Genomic DNA, 12,976 nt, shown 5'->3' on the forward strand with positions numbered 1-12,976 from the left:
ATTCCTTCTCCGATTCGATTCGAATTCCGCTTCTCACCGTCTCAATCAGTTCTCCGTCGATCTCTTTCACCGTGCCGATTCTCACTCGATTCGTTCTCACTCTTCAACGCTCTGATTTGACGAAGGCGACCCTTGGTTGAAGGTGAGGAAATTAAATCATGAACTGCTTCGAGCATCCGGGTAGCTTCGTCCAATCTTCTTCTTCTACTCTCTTCAAATTTGTTATGGTGATGAGAAGCGTTGATTGGTGCTGACGATAAGGCTACTTGTTCTTGAACGTAGATTCCAGATTGGCGAAGCTTCGATGATGCGTGTTGTTCGTAGCAGAGAACGGTGATGATGTTGCGGATTGGCAAATTTGCAGAAGGTTCAAGGTCAAGAATCTGAAGGTGAATGAAGAGCTTTCTCAGGATTGAAGGAAGATTCGTTATGGTCAAGAGAGAACTGAAGATCGTGGAGGAGGTTGAGATTCTGTTATCAGGTTTGTTCTTTTTCTGTTGTGATCTTCAGAATTGTGATGAAGAAGTTATGGATGGTGATTATTGTTGCGTGAATTTTGCAGAGTGAAGAAATTGGATGATGCTGGAGTGAGGTGAAGGTGGTGATGAAGAATGGTTGAGATGAGAATGAATGAATGAATCCCAGAAAAATTTGAAGTGAAGCAGAGTCCTGATTTTATAGAACCAATTCTCAGGTTAGCTCAACTCCTTTTTCTCTGATTTCTGTTCTGAATCTGTTAGCTCTATTAGAAGGTAGTCAGAGATTAGTTAGAGACTGTTAGAAATCGGTTATAGGGTGGTTAGAATGGTTGTTAGGAATTGAGACAAGTTAGTTATAGGTTAATTCTGTTATGAGTTTTTTAGAAGTTAGGATTAGTTCTGAAAAACTAGTTACAAAGATGGTTAGGAGGTTATATGTAGTAACTGATTCTGTTAGGGGTGGTTATAGGATAGTAACTGAAATCGGTTAGGTGGTTTGGTTTGGTTACAAGACTTGAAAGTTTGTTAGGTTTTCTGTTTTGCAGTTTAGAAGGTGGTTATGGAAAGTTAGTTGTGAAAAATAGTTAGGGTGATTGTTAGTTTCAGTTAGGAATTGGTTATGAGAAGTTAGAAGTTAGTTTGAGAATTGGGATGTGTGGCTGTATGCTGGGGACTAAACTGAGCAAGTTTGGAGTTAATGAATTTATATGAAGTGAATTGTCATGTGAAGTTATGATATGGTTGAAGTTGGTTTATGCAGGGCTATTTTGTTTTCCTTTTGACTGACTGTAGGGTTTTGGTTTATTGTTTCAGAATGCTGCTAGGCTGTTTGCGAATAGGGTTGATATGTATGTGTGTATGCTGCTGGATTTTATCCTTTTATGATAGATTTTCTTGTCTCAAACTTGGTTATGTGGGATTTATGTAACTGAACCAAACTATACTTGTACAAACTATAGACCTGAAGCTGTTAGAATGTTGTTAACTGTTGTTGTCGGTTGAAATAACTTAATGAAGCTCCCTTTGAATTATTTATGCAGGTTTGGCAGCTTTGGAGGTGTCATGGTTCATGAAGATGATTTGAAGATGACTTGAAGAAATACTAGGCCTAGGATTTGTATAGATCTTAGTGAGATGTATAGGTTTTTTGTATGAATTTTGTACTTCCATTTCCTTTTGCTACTGTCTTGTAATTTAGTTGGAATGGAACTTTAGTTTGACTTTTGATGATTCACCATGAACATAAATGGGCTTTTGAGCTTTCGTAATGAACACGTGTTATGTGTGATATTGAGTGGACTTGGGACTAGTTTTGAATATTGAATGTGGATAGGAATTTTGTGGAATGGGATTTGGAAACGGACTATGTCTTGAAGTGTAATGAAAGTCGTTCATTTTAATTTTGTATGAATGGATGTCATGAGTAGAGTGATTACTTTCTTCAAATGAAACTTTAAGCCCTTTTTCTTGAATATTCTTCCTACTTGAATCAAGTGATGGATTTGTATAACCCATTCTCCAATTGCCTTTTGTTTGAATTCAAGACTTCTTGTTATGGGCCAAAGATAAGATGGAAACCAAAACAAGCTTAACATGAAACTTGGTCAAAAGTCAACCTTCCATGGTTGACTTTGACCTCCAAAAGTCAAAGTTATCCCTCTTTTTTTAGCATATGATTTCCAACTTAGAAGTGACTTTAAAAACACCATTTTCTTTCATCAAACATTTGCATCACATCCAAAGTATATATGACTTGTAACACAAGTAATCAGATGAACCAAACTTTGACTTGATGATGAAACTCAGGTGAAACTTCATTACATAGACTGTATAATGACCATAACAAAGCCTTGAAATTGCCTCTGATGAAGATGACACCCTTGTAGCTTGATGAGGAGGAAATCCATAATATCCATGAACCAGAACCCTAATTCCATAATTCAATCACAGAAGAACCCGTTGAAACAAGTTTATCTGAAGTAGGAGCCTAAAACCAATCAAATCCTAATCTGCTAGGAGACCCCTGATCCCATGTCTCGAATTACTAGTTAGTGGATGCATGAGTTACGTTAATGCCCTACTGGAAAGATGATGCATACGAAATGAGAAGCCTAAGTCAGTTAGAGATAAAGGGGTAGGACAAATTTGGGGTATGACAGCTGCCCCTATTTAATCGTCTTAATTCTGAAGGTGAGATTGGCGCTAGCCTTTCGAACATTCGAGGTGGAAGGAGATTAAATATCAAAGTACCAGAAATTTGTCCTAAAGAGAAAATGGTGTAAGTGTTATCCCCATTTTTTCATTTTTGTTTTGATATATGATGGGGAAAGAGAAATTATTATTTGATTTTTATGATGGAGGGATTTGTGGTGAGTAATTGTTGAATGGTGGTAGCTTGTAACGTGGTAACGGTGCCAATACAAGGTTTTCCAAGAGGACGGTTGTATGAAACAATGACTGAAAAGATAAGATCTCGTACGATCTATGACTCAACACCGACTCGACACCAGGAGAAGATCTAAGGGCGGTCTTCAGGACTGAAAGAAAAAGATCTCGCACGATCTATGACTCAACATCGACTCGACACCAGGAGAAGACCTAAGGATGATCTTTAGGACTGAAAGAATAAGATCTCGTACGATCTATGACTCAACATCGACTCGACACCAGGAAAAGACCTATGGATGATCTTCAGGACTGAAAGAATAAGATTTCGTAAGATCTATGACTCAACATCGACTCGACACCACGAGAAGACCTAAGGATGATCTTCAGGACTGAAAGAATAAGATCTCGTACGATCTATGACTCAAATCCAGGGTGAGAATGACTCGAAACCAGGGTGAGATCAACGGACCTACGACCCACAAGAATTGAAAAAGGATAAACACCAACAATGAGGCTGGAGAAGGAGAAGATTATCAACAACACTGAGGCTGGGGATTAGGAATTGGTTTTGAAACGGTTTGCCAGGACGGGAACTGGGCTTTGAAATTTTTCGAAGGTTGGAAGGCAAATGACTCACAACACGGGGGTTGGACCTGAAAATTTTGTCCGCATGAGGGAAAGGGGCCACGGAGACTAGTACAACTAGACTCGATCAAAAGATATCGGTACACTGAAGAATCACGAAGATATTGATGCTTGCGGAGCACAAGAATTACATTGATCCCTCAGGCCAAAGGCGGGGTGTAACTCTTCAAGAGCGGCAATTATTCGAATTGCCACACACCAAGTATGGTTATTCAAACGATCGAAAAATGAGATGGGTTGAATGCCCACCCTCATTCACTTTCTAATCTGCACGCATCATACGGGAAATAACCACGATAAGACTAGTGACGACTAGACTCGACAAGAAGATGACAGTAACCACTGGAAATTACGGAGATATTGATGCTTGCGAAGCATAAGAATTACATTAATCCCTCAGGCCAAAAGGCGGGGTGTAACTCTTCAAGAGCGGCAATCGTTCGAATTTCCACAGACCAAGTATGGTTATTCAAACGATTGAAAAATGAGATGGGTTGAATGCCCACCCTCATTCACACTCTAATTTGCACGCAGCATACGGGAATTAACTTCGGAGACAACGATCCTTGTGTCCGATCCACATTGGAGAGAGAAGATGAGACTTCTTCTGGGGGATATATATTACTTTGCACCTTTTGGGTACATATAAACTGGCTTATGCATTGATGCATGTTTGAGTTTTTTGTATGGCGTAATGATCCGCTTTGACGGATATGCTACGCTTTTGAGGATGCAATGTTATATGCAATGAATACTATATGCAAGGTGCCAAATAAAGGCATTAGCGAGGTAGACACCAGAGAGAATCCCCTTAGTGTTAAGAATTATGTACAGATGCCAATAGATATTGGACTTTGACTTGTAAGATGCACCTTCTGGTTGTTGGCTTGTAGAGTGTAGAATAACTTCTGACTTCTCACCATGTGCCACTACTTGGAACATTTTCAGCTTGAGGAGATTCCCTCGATTCACCATGTTGAGATGAGAACAATAGATAAGGAGACCGGGTTGAGGAAGTGGAGCAACTCCAAGGAAAAATAAATTCCTGTGCTTGGAGAGAGACGAAATTTCCAGGAGAAATAAACTCCTATGCTCGGGGAGAGAACAATAAAACTCAGAAGATTGTGCCCCAAGCTTCATGACCTATGAAGGAATTCTCTTCAAAGGATCCTTGGAGAGATTTGTCGAATCTCGACGTAACTGCTCCAAATTGGTTGAACTCAAGAGAGATTCCTCGACGTGATTGCCCCTGATTGATCAAAGCTTGGAGAGATTTATCGACATGAGTGCCCCGAATATGCTGAATTTGGGAGGTCAAACCTCGATTCAAATGCCCCTGATTAGGTACATCTTACTAGAATCCTCAAGCTTTCTTTGTTTTCAAGTCAAACAAACACGGAAACAATTTTACCACGCTCAACGGAGTCTTCAAACTCTTCCCCTCAAGGTAATCAAGGAAAGCATTAACTGTTCATGTCCAACGGAGTTTTTAGAGAACCTGCCCCTTGATGGTCAACATTTGAAATGATTATCTTTTACTCCTCGGAGTTCTCAAGTCTCTTGTACTTTGACATGATCAAGTTACTCACTGATTCTCATCATGGTAACTTCCTTGATGTTAAGCACATAATTTGTATGCAAAAGAATGTTAATTCTAAGAATGATAATTCTAATGCAAAGCCTATGTTAGTCTTGAAGTTGTAAAACTTTTTTACGAAATGAGGTTGCGACCTCTTGTGACCGAATCACTAGTTGACACAACCTCGATTTTTGCATATGGAAGATAAAGCAAGCGTACGATACCAACATGGATATGAGTCTTGCTTCATTGGGAGTCAGTTAAATGCTATCTCATCGAAGTGCGCTTTCAAAATAAACCCTACTTCAATTAGGACTTTTAAGGGTTGTAATTTGGTCGGGTTCACGGTTTTTAGAAAACAAAAGATTTTAAGCTCAAAATTATTTGTACCCACCCCCTTTGTGATGTTCTCCAGTCCTATGTTCAGTTAACTCGACACGAGTGTTCATCCCTCACAAGGAATTTGAAATGGTTGAGGAATCAATGAGGTTCTTTGGACATGGCAGCCGCTCACCTTTTATTCTTCTGATTCATTGTCACACAACTTTGTTCTTGCTTGGCAATTTCATCGTCTTTTTTTTTGCTTCTTTTGTCATTTTTCTTTTCATCCTTTTCTTTTTTTTTGCCATTTCTCTTTTTTTGCTATATTTTTTTTAACAAGTCGTGTGACCTCGCATTATCTTTGATTCGTTGGAGGTGATTGCGACCGCCTCACTCCTTTGATTTGATGAAAGATTACCATTGTGGTATCGTCATCTCTCGATCTCTTGATGGAATAAGGATAATCGTTGCGGTTTTGACATTCCTCAACCTTTTGAAGGATAACCATTGTTGTATCCTTAGATGCATACCCTTTGGTGAGTTTTGAATACTGGATCAAGTTAAATGAACACTACCCTGCCCCAAGGTTAAAATAAGGATTTTTTATGATTAGAAAAGAAACTCCTACTTCAAGGCTCAAAGGGGTTGACGAGGGTCTATCTCCCTTATATCTCCGGTGTTTGGGGATTTGAAATAATGCCTGTACATCCTCAGTAGGGTTTTATTCAAAAACACATGATTAGAGATTTTGATTTTTATTTTTCATCATTCTCCTTCAGCTTTTTGCCTAAGCAAGCGATTAGTAAAGTTGGTATCGTAATGCCAAAAACATTTTATGAGTGAAAACGAATGGGTTTATTCAAGACAAACATAAATAATGTATTAAGATTTTCATTCAGAAATTAACAAGTTTTTACATGCTAACAATGCTTAAACAAACAATGAAATGTTACAAATGAGAATGCAATAAAGAACTGAATGAATGTCACTGTTGAGGAGACTTGACTCCGTCTGGACTTATTGCTCTTGAATACTTTCTGCAGTCTCGATACTCATTTGAGACCTCAGTTTATGCATGAACCTCTTGGAGTGAACGTGATATGAATCAGTCACGTCTCGCACCTTGTCTCTGAATGTCATACAATCCTCAGTTGAATGGATTCGTGCTCCAACATGGTAGTCACTTAGCATTATCATGTGAACACTTCAGATTACTTCAAAAGAAAACTCCAACGAAGTCACCCAAGAGTTGTAAACTTTTGCCTTACTTTAGGGATTCGAGCAATGCGAGTGATGCAATGCTCAAGATAAGAGTACGTCTTGCTTAACCCTCAATCGAGAGCCCCAAGAATAGATGTTGGAGAAGTATTCACCATCAAACATGGAAGAACCTTGTATGGTCATCAAATTAAGGAGATCTACTTTTGGTGAAGAAGACCCAATACTCAAGTCTTAACCAATTGAAATTCCAACAATCAGGGAAGCGAATAGGCACAAGGTAATATAATCACATCAATTTGTTTCTCATATTCTTCTTGTCTCTGTTAACAAGCGAAGGCACCTGAGAAGGAAATCCTGAGAAAAGGCAACTAAGGTATGAAGTAGAACCTTGAGAATGAGAAGCATTGTGTAGAGCACTCTTGATTATCACACGGGAAAAGATTCTGACGAGGTAACCCAGGAATTTGTAATGCTTAAAGGGATTCGAGCATTGCGAATGATGCAATGCTCAAGATAAGAGTACGTCTTGCTTATCCCTCGACCGGGAGCCCCAAGCAACTTCCACACATGTACAGGAGATGATTACCAATTTAGCTTCAATATCCATCATTAGGAGTGAGAGTGGATGATCCTTGCATTTCTTGATATCAGGCATTAGGCACAAACCAACAACATCTGAATCAGTGGAGTCACGACTTTTTATGGCTTTCAATCTTTTCTCCAAGAGGTGGAACCTTTTGTCAATTTCAATAACTGGAAACTTGCAGACTTCAATGATGTGAATTCTCTTTACCAAGAATAGGAATCTCAACATTATTTCAAACATTCTGATACATAAGACCTTCTCATGGGTGAGATCAACATTTGCATTTGGCCTAGGAGGAACTCGTCTCAATTCTTCTTGTCAAAGAGAAAATGCTTGAATAACCTCCATACACTGATTCATGTCAGTCTCCATTTCTGTTCTCATCTCATTTAAAACCCACAGAGTTGTTCCAATATCAACATTTGAGCACGTAGCGGTGAGAAGTCAATTATGTTGTTGATGTTAAAGTCTGAATAGAAAGGCCCCCACAAGCTTCTGATAGAACCATGAAATGCATGATAGTGTGAATGCATGTTTCATTTATGGAGAATCCTAAAGTCTTTTCACACTTTTGTTTCTCTTTCTTTCCCCTTTTTTGAAATAAAGGCTTTATTTTATATGTAATATCTTTTCTTTTCTTTTTTGCTTTTCTATTTCCTTTTTCTCTATTTTTTTTTGAAATAGACTTTAGGATCCCCCATAAATGAAGTGGGTAAAGCAATGATGTTATGTGATGCAAAAGCATGGGATCAAGGTCCATATAATCTTAGCAACCACTATACAATCCTCTGAATAACTGATATAGGTCAGATGTCATGAGATCAAAGGTCCGACATAGGTACCACACAGCCATAGGAACAATAGTCACCAACAGAACAGAATAGTCACCAACGGTACTTGTCATGTATATCCCTCCCCACTCACAGGTGAATCTAGGTCAGGGTAGGTCAAAAGGTCTCCAGCGTTAACAACTCTCCTGAAACACCATCATTGTTGCAAATACATGCCAACAATGGTATCCCATTCGAGTCTCGACTGGTCGTGGGTCTCATGATCGCAATCAACAGAACCTGACATTCTGTTGGCGTCATGACTATCCACTCTATCCTAGGTATCCTATGTGTCAACTCCGGCCTGGGTATTGGGCCTTTTACCTCATAGAACATCCCACCTAACCTGCAAGCAGAGAAAATATGTGGTCCCCACGGGGACCCATTATATAGTCCAGATGCATGCAGAAAGTAAACGTGATATGCAAGCAGGAAATAAACATGATATGCAAGCATATACAGGATGAAAACATATAAACAAATAAATAAACACCCAATAAAAGAAACAAACAAAGGCTAGGATCGACTCGCTAAGAATTGACCAGCACAGGTCTATCATATCCCCAGCAGAGTCGCCAGCTGTCGCTACCGCGAAAAATGGGTCAGAGTCGCCACTAATATATTTATCCCATAAGGGAAAGGAATACCAGGAAACCTAACTCGAATAAGAACAAGGTCTTTCGACCAGAGAATAGGGCACGGGAGTCGGTTACGCAAGGGGAAGGTGCTAGCACCCCTCACGCCCATCGTACTCGATGGTATCCACCTATGTTTGTTTCTATCTAAAGGGTGTATCTATGTCTAAACCTAAATGCGAATGAATGCAAAAGAAACACGGGGAAAAGAAGGAATTATTTACAAGTGTGCTCGCTTAGGCCCCGCGACCCAATGCCTACGTATCCCTTAAAAGGAATCAGAGCGACCGTAGTTCGGTTCACGATTTTCTGTTTGTTTTTGTGTTTTTTAGTTGGGCGGAGTTAACGTTCGCGCTCTTGCATAAGGGATCGCCTACGATGCGTTCGAGCGGAAATAACATTGCCCTTAGAAAGAAGGAAAAGAGATTGGTTTGTGTCTTTTAACGTAGATGAGTGATGAATAGTTCCCAATACCGGGCCACTCACCACTTTCTCTACTTTGTTTTAATTTTGTACCATTATTAGGTGTTTTAAGTGTTTTTGATTGTGTATTTTTTTTAAGGGGAATATGTTTGCGATTTGAATCACATAAAAGTGTATAATGGTAGAGAAACAGATTAGGGAATGAATCCCACTCATTTCTCTTCCATTATATAGTGATCGAGAAACAGATTAGGGAATGAATCCCACTCATTTCTCTCCCACTAAGTGATTAAGAAACAGATTAGGGAATAAATCTCACTCATTTCTTATAGCGATCGAGAAACAGATTAGGGAATGAATCCCACTCATTTCTCTCCCACTAAGTGATTAAGAAACAGATTAGGGAATAAATCCCACTCATTTCTCTCACTATAAGTAACGTGTGATTCGCGTCTTTTATTTATTAAGTATTTTAAAAGTCGAAAGGAAAAAGAATGAAAGAAGGGAACTAATTCTAAATCCTAATATAAGTTATTCTAATATAAGTACATGGTGACTAAATTCTAAAAGGAGCATTAAAATGGTATTAACAAAATAGGCCAAAAATATGGCCAAGAACAAGTAACGAAATCACACAATAATCGCACGGAAATAACATGGAAATGGTACAAAAACAATTCAAGCATTAGTACAAAGTTAACCTAAAAAATACTACTATTTTTATGAGTTTTTTAGTGAAGAGAAATTCTAAGACTAAAATTAAACCCAAAAGTGGCCTAAAAATCTAACAAGTTTTATTGATTTTATGTTTCTAGAACCTAAAAAATGTATTGTAAAATAAATCTAAAATCTACATGTTTTAATGGAATTAGGGGGGTGAAAATTGAATTTAGTGGTGCAGTCAGAAGTAAGGGCGCAGGGCCCAGGCTGGTGTTTTTTGTTTCAATTTTATATCATATACCAAAAAGAATGGTGTACATGGGCTCCTAAGGGGGTGTGGATGAGGAATCCGTGTGGGAGGCCCATGGTTAAGATCCAGATTGCACATCAGATTTTGATTCAATTAGTACTTCAGACTTATGCTACTTCCAAGTTAATCACCATGTTAATTACATCATATTTTTGTTAAATGCCAATCAAATCCCAACACCTAATTCTAATTAAATCTCGCTAAACTAAATAAAATTGAAGTTAATAAAAATGAGTAGAAAGGGATTAGGGTTTACTGTTTGTGTCGATTGAGATTCTGAATGAACTCTCCTCCCTCCTCACACACGCGAAGACGGCAACGGCCTCTCACGATCTCCGTTCAACATCCTTCGCCGCCAGGAACTGACGAATCAACCTCTCTCTCGACGTTCAGTTCTCAGACCATTCCCTCTCCGATTCGATTCGAAATCTGCTTCTCTCTGTCTCAATCAGTTCTCCGTCGATCTCTTTCACCGTGTCTATTCTCACTCGATTCGTTCTCACTCTTCAACGCTCTGATTTGACGAAGGCGACCCTTGGTTGAAGGTGAGGAAATGAAATCATGAACAACTTCGAGCATCCGGGTAGCTTCGTCCAATCTTCTTCTTCTACTCTCTTCAAATTTGTTATGGTGATGAGAAGCGTTGATTGGTGTTGACGATAAGGCTACTTGTTCTTGAACTTAGATTCCAGATTGGCGAAGCTTCGATGATGCGTGTTGTTCGTAGCAGAGAACGGTGATGATGTTGCGGATTGGCGAATTTGCAGAAGGTTCAAGGTCAAGAATCTGAAGGTGAATGAAGATCTTTCTCAGGATTGAAGGAAGATTCGTTATGGTCAAGAGAGAACTGAAGATCGTGGAGGAGGTTGAGATTCTGTTATCAGGTTTGTTCTTTTTCTGTTGTGATCTTCATAATTGTGATGAAGAAGTTATGGATGGTGATTATTGTTGCGTGAATTTTGTAGAGTGAAGAAATTGGATGATGCTGGAGTGAGGTGAAGGTGGTGATGAAGAGTGGTTGAGATGAGAATGAATGAATGAATCCCGGAAAAATTTGAAGTGAAGCAGAGTCCTGATTTTATAGAACCAATTCTCAGGTTAGCTCAACTCCTTTTTCTCTGATTTCTATTCTGAATCTGTTAGCTCTATTAGAAGGTAGTCAGAGATTAGTTAGAGACTGTTAGAAATCGGTTATAGGGTGGTTAGAATGGTTGTTAGGAATTGAGACAAGTTAGTTATAGGTTAATTCTGTTATGAGTTTTTTAGAAGTTAGGATTAGTTCTGAAAAACTAGTTACAAAGATGGTTAGGAGGTTATATGTAGTAACTGATTCTGTTAGGGGTGGTTATAGGATAGTAACTGAAATCGGTTAGGTGGTTTGGTTTGGTTACAAGACTTGAAAGTTTGTTAGGTTTTCTGTTTTGCAGTTTAGAAGGTGGTTATGGAAAGTTAATTGTGAAAAATAGTTAGGGTGATTGTTAGTTTCAGTTAGGAATTGGTTATGAGAAGTTAGAAGTTAGTTTGAGAATTGGGATGTGTGGCTGTATGCTGGGGACTAAACTGAGCAAGTTTGGAGTTAATGAATTTATATGAAGTGAAGTGTCATGTGAAGTTTGGATATGGTTGAAGTTGGTTTATGCAAGGCTATTTTGTTTTCCGTTTGACTGACTGCAGGGTTTTGGTTTATTGTTTCAGAATGCTGCTAGGCTGTTTGCGAATAGGGTTGATATGTATGTGTGTATGCTGCTGGATTTTATCCTTTTATGATATATTTTCTTGTCTCAAACTTGGTTATGTGGGATTTATGTAACTGAACCAAACTATACTTGTACAAACTATAGACCTGAAGCTGTTAGAATGTTGTTAACTGTTGTTGTTGGTTGAAATAACTTAATGAAGCTCCCTTTGAATTATTTATGCAGGTTTGGCAGCTTTGGCAGCTTTGGAGGTATCATGGTTCATGAAGATGATTTGAAGATGACTTAAAGAAATACTAGGCCTAGGATTTGTATAGATCTTAGTGAGATGTATAGGTTTTTTGTATGAATTTTGTACTTCCATTTCCTTTTGCTACTGTCTTGAAATTTAGTTGGAATGGAACTTTAGTTTGACTTTTGATGATTCACCATGAACATAAATGGGCTTTTGAGCTTTCGTAATGAACACGTGTTATGTGTGATATTGAGTGGACTTGGGACTAGTTTTGAATATTGAATGTGGATAGGAATTTTGTGGAATGGGATTTGGAAACGGACTATGTCTTGAAGTGTAATGAAAGTCGTTCATTTTAATTTTGTATGAATGGATGTCATGAGTAGAGTGATTACTTTCTTCAAATGAAACTTTAAGCCCTTTTTCTTGAATATTCTTCCTACTTGAATCAAGTGATGGATTTGTATAACCCATTCTCCAATTTCCTTTTGTTTGAATTCAAGACTTCTTGTTATGGGCCAAAGATAAGATGGAAACCAAAACAAGCTTAACATGAAACTTGGTCAAAAGTCAACCTTCCATGGTTGACTTTGACCTCCAAAAGTCAAAGTTATCCCTCTTTTTTTAGCATATGATTTCCAACTTAGAAGTGACTTTAAAAACACCATTTTCTTTCATCAAACATTTGCATCACATCCAAAGTATATATGACTTGTAACACAAGTAATCAGATGAACCAAACTTTGACTTGATGATGAAACTCAGGTGAAACTTCATTACAGAGACTGTATAATGACCATAAGAAAGCCTTGAAATTGCCTCTGATGAAGATGACACCCTTGTAGCTTGATGAGGAGGAAATCCATAATATCCATGAACCAGAACCCTAATTCCATAATTCAATCACAAAAGAACCCGTTGAAACAAGTTTATCTGAAGTAGGAGCCTAAAACCAATCAAATCCTAA

This window comes from Vicia villosa, unplaced genomic scaffold (genome assembly GCF_029867415.1).
Source record: "Vicia villosa cultivar HV-30 ecotype Madison, WI unplaced genomic scaffold, Vvil1.0 ctg.000580F_1_1, whole genome shotgun sequence".
Classification (NCBI taxonomy): Eukaryota; Viridiplantae; Streptophyta; class Magnoliopsida; order Fabales; family Fabaceae; genus Vicia; species Vicia villosa.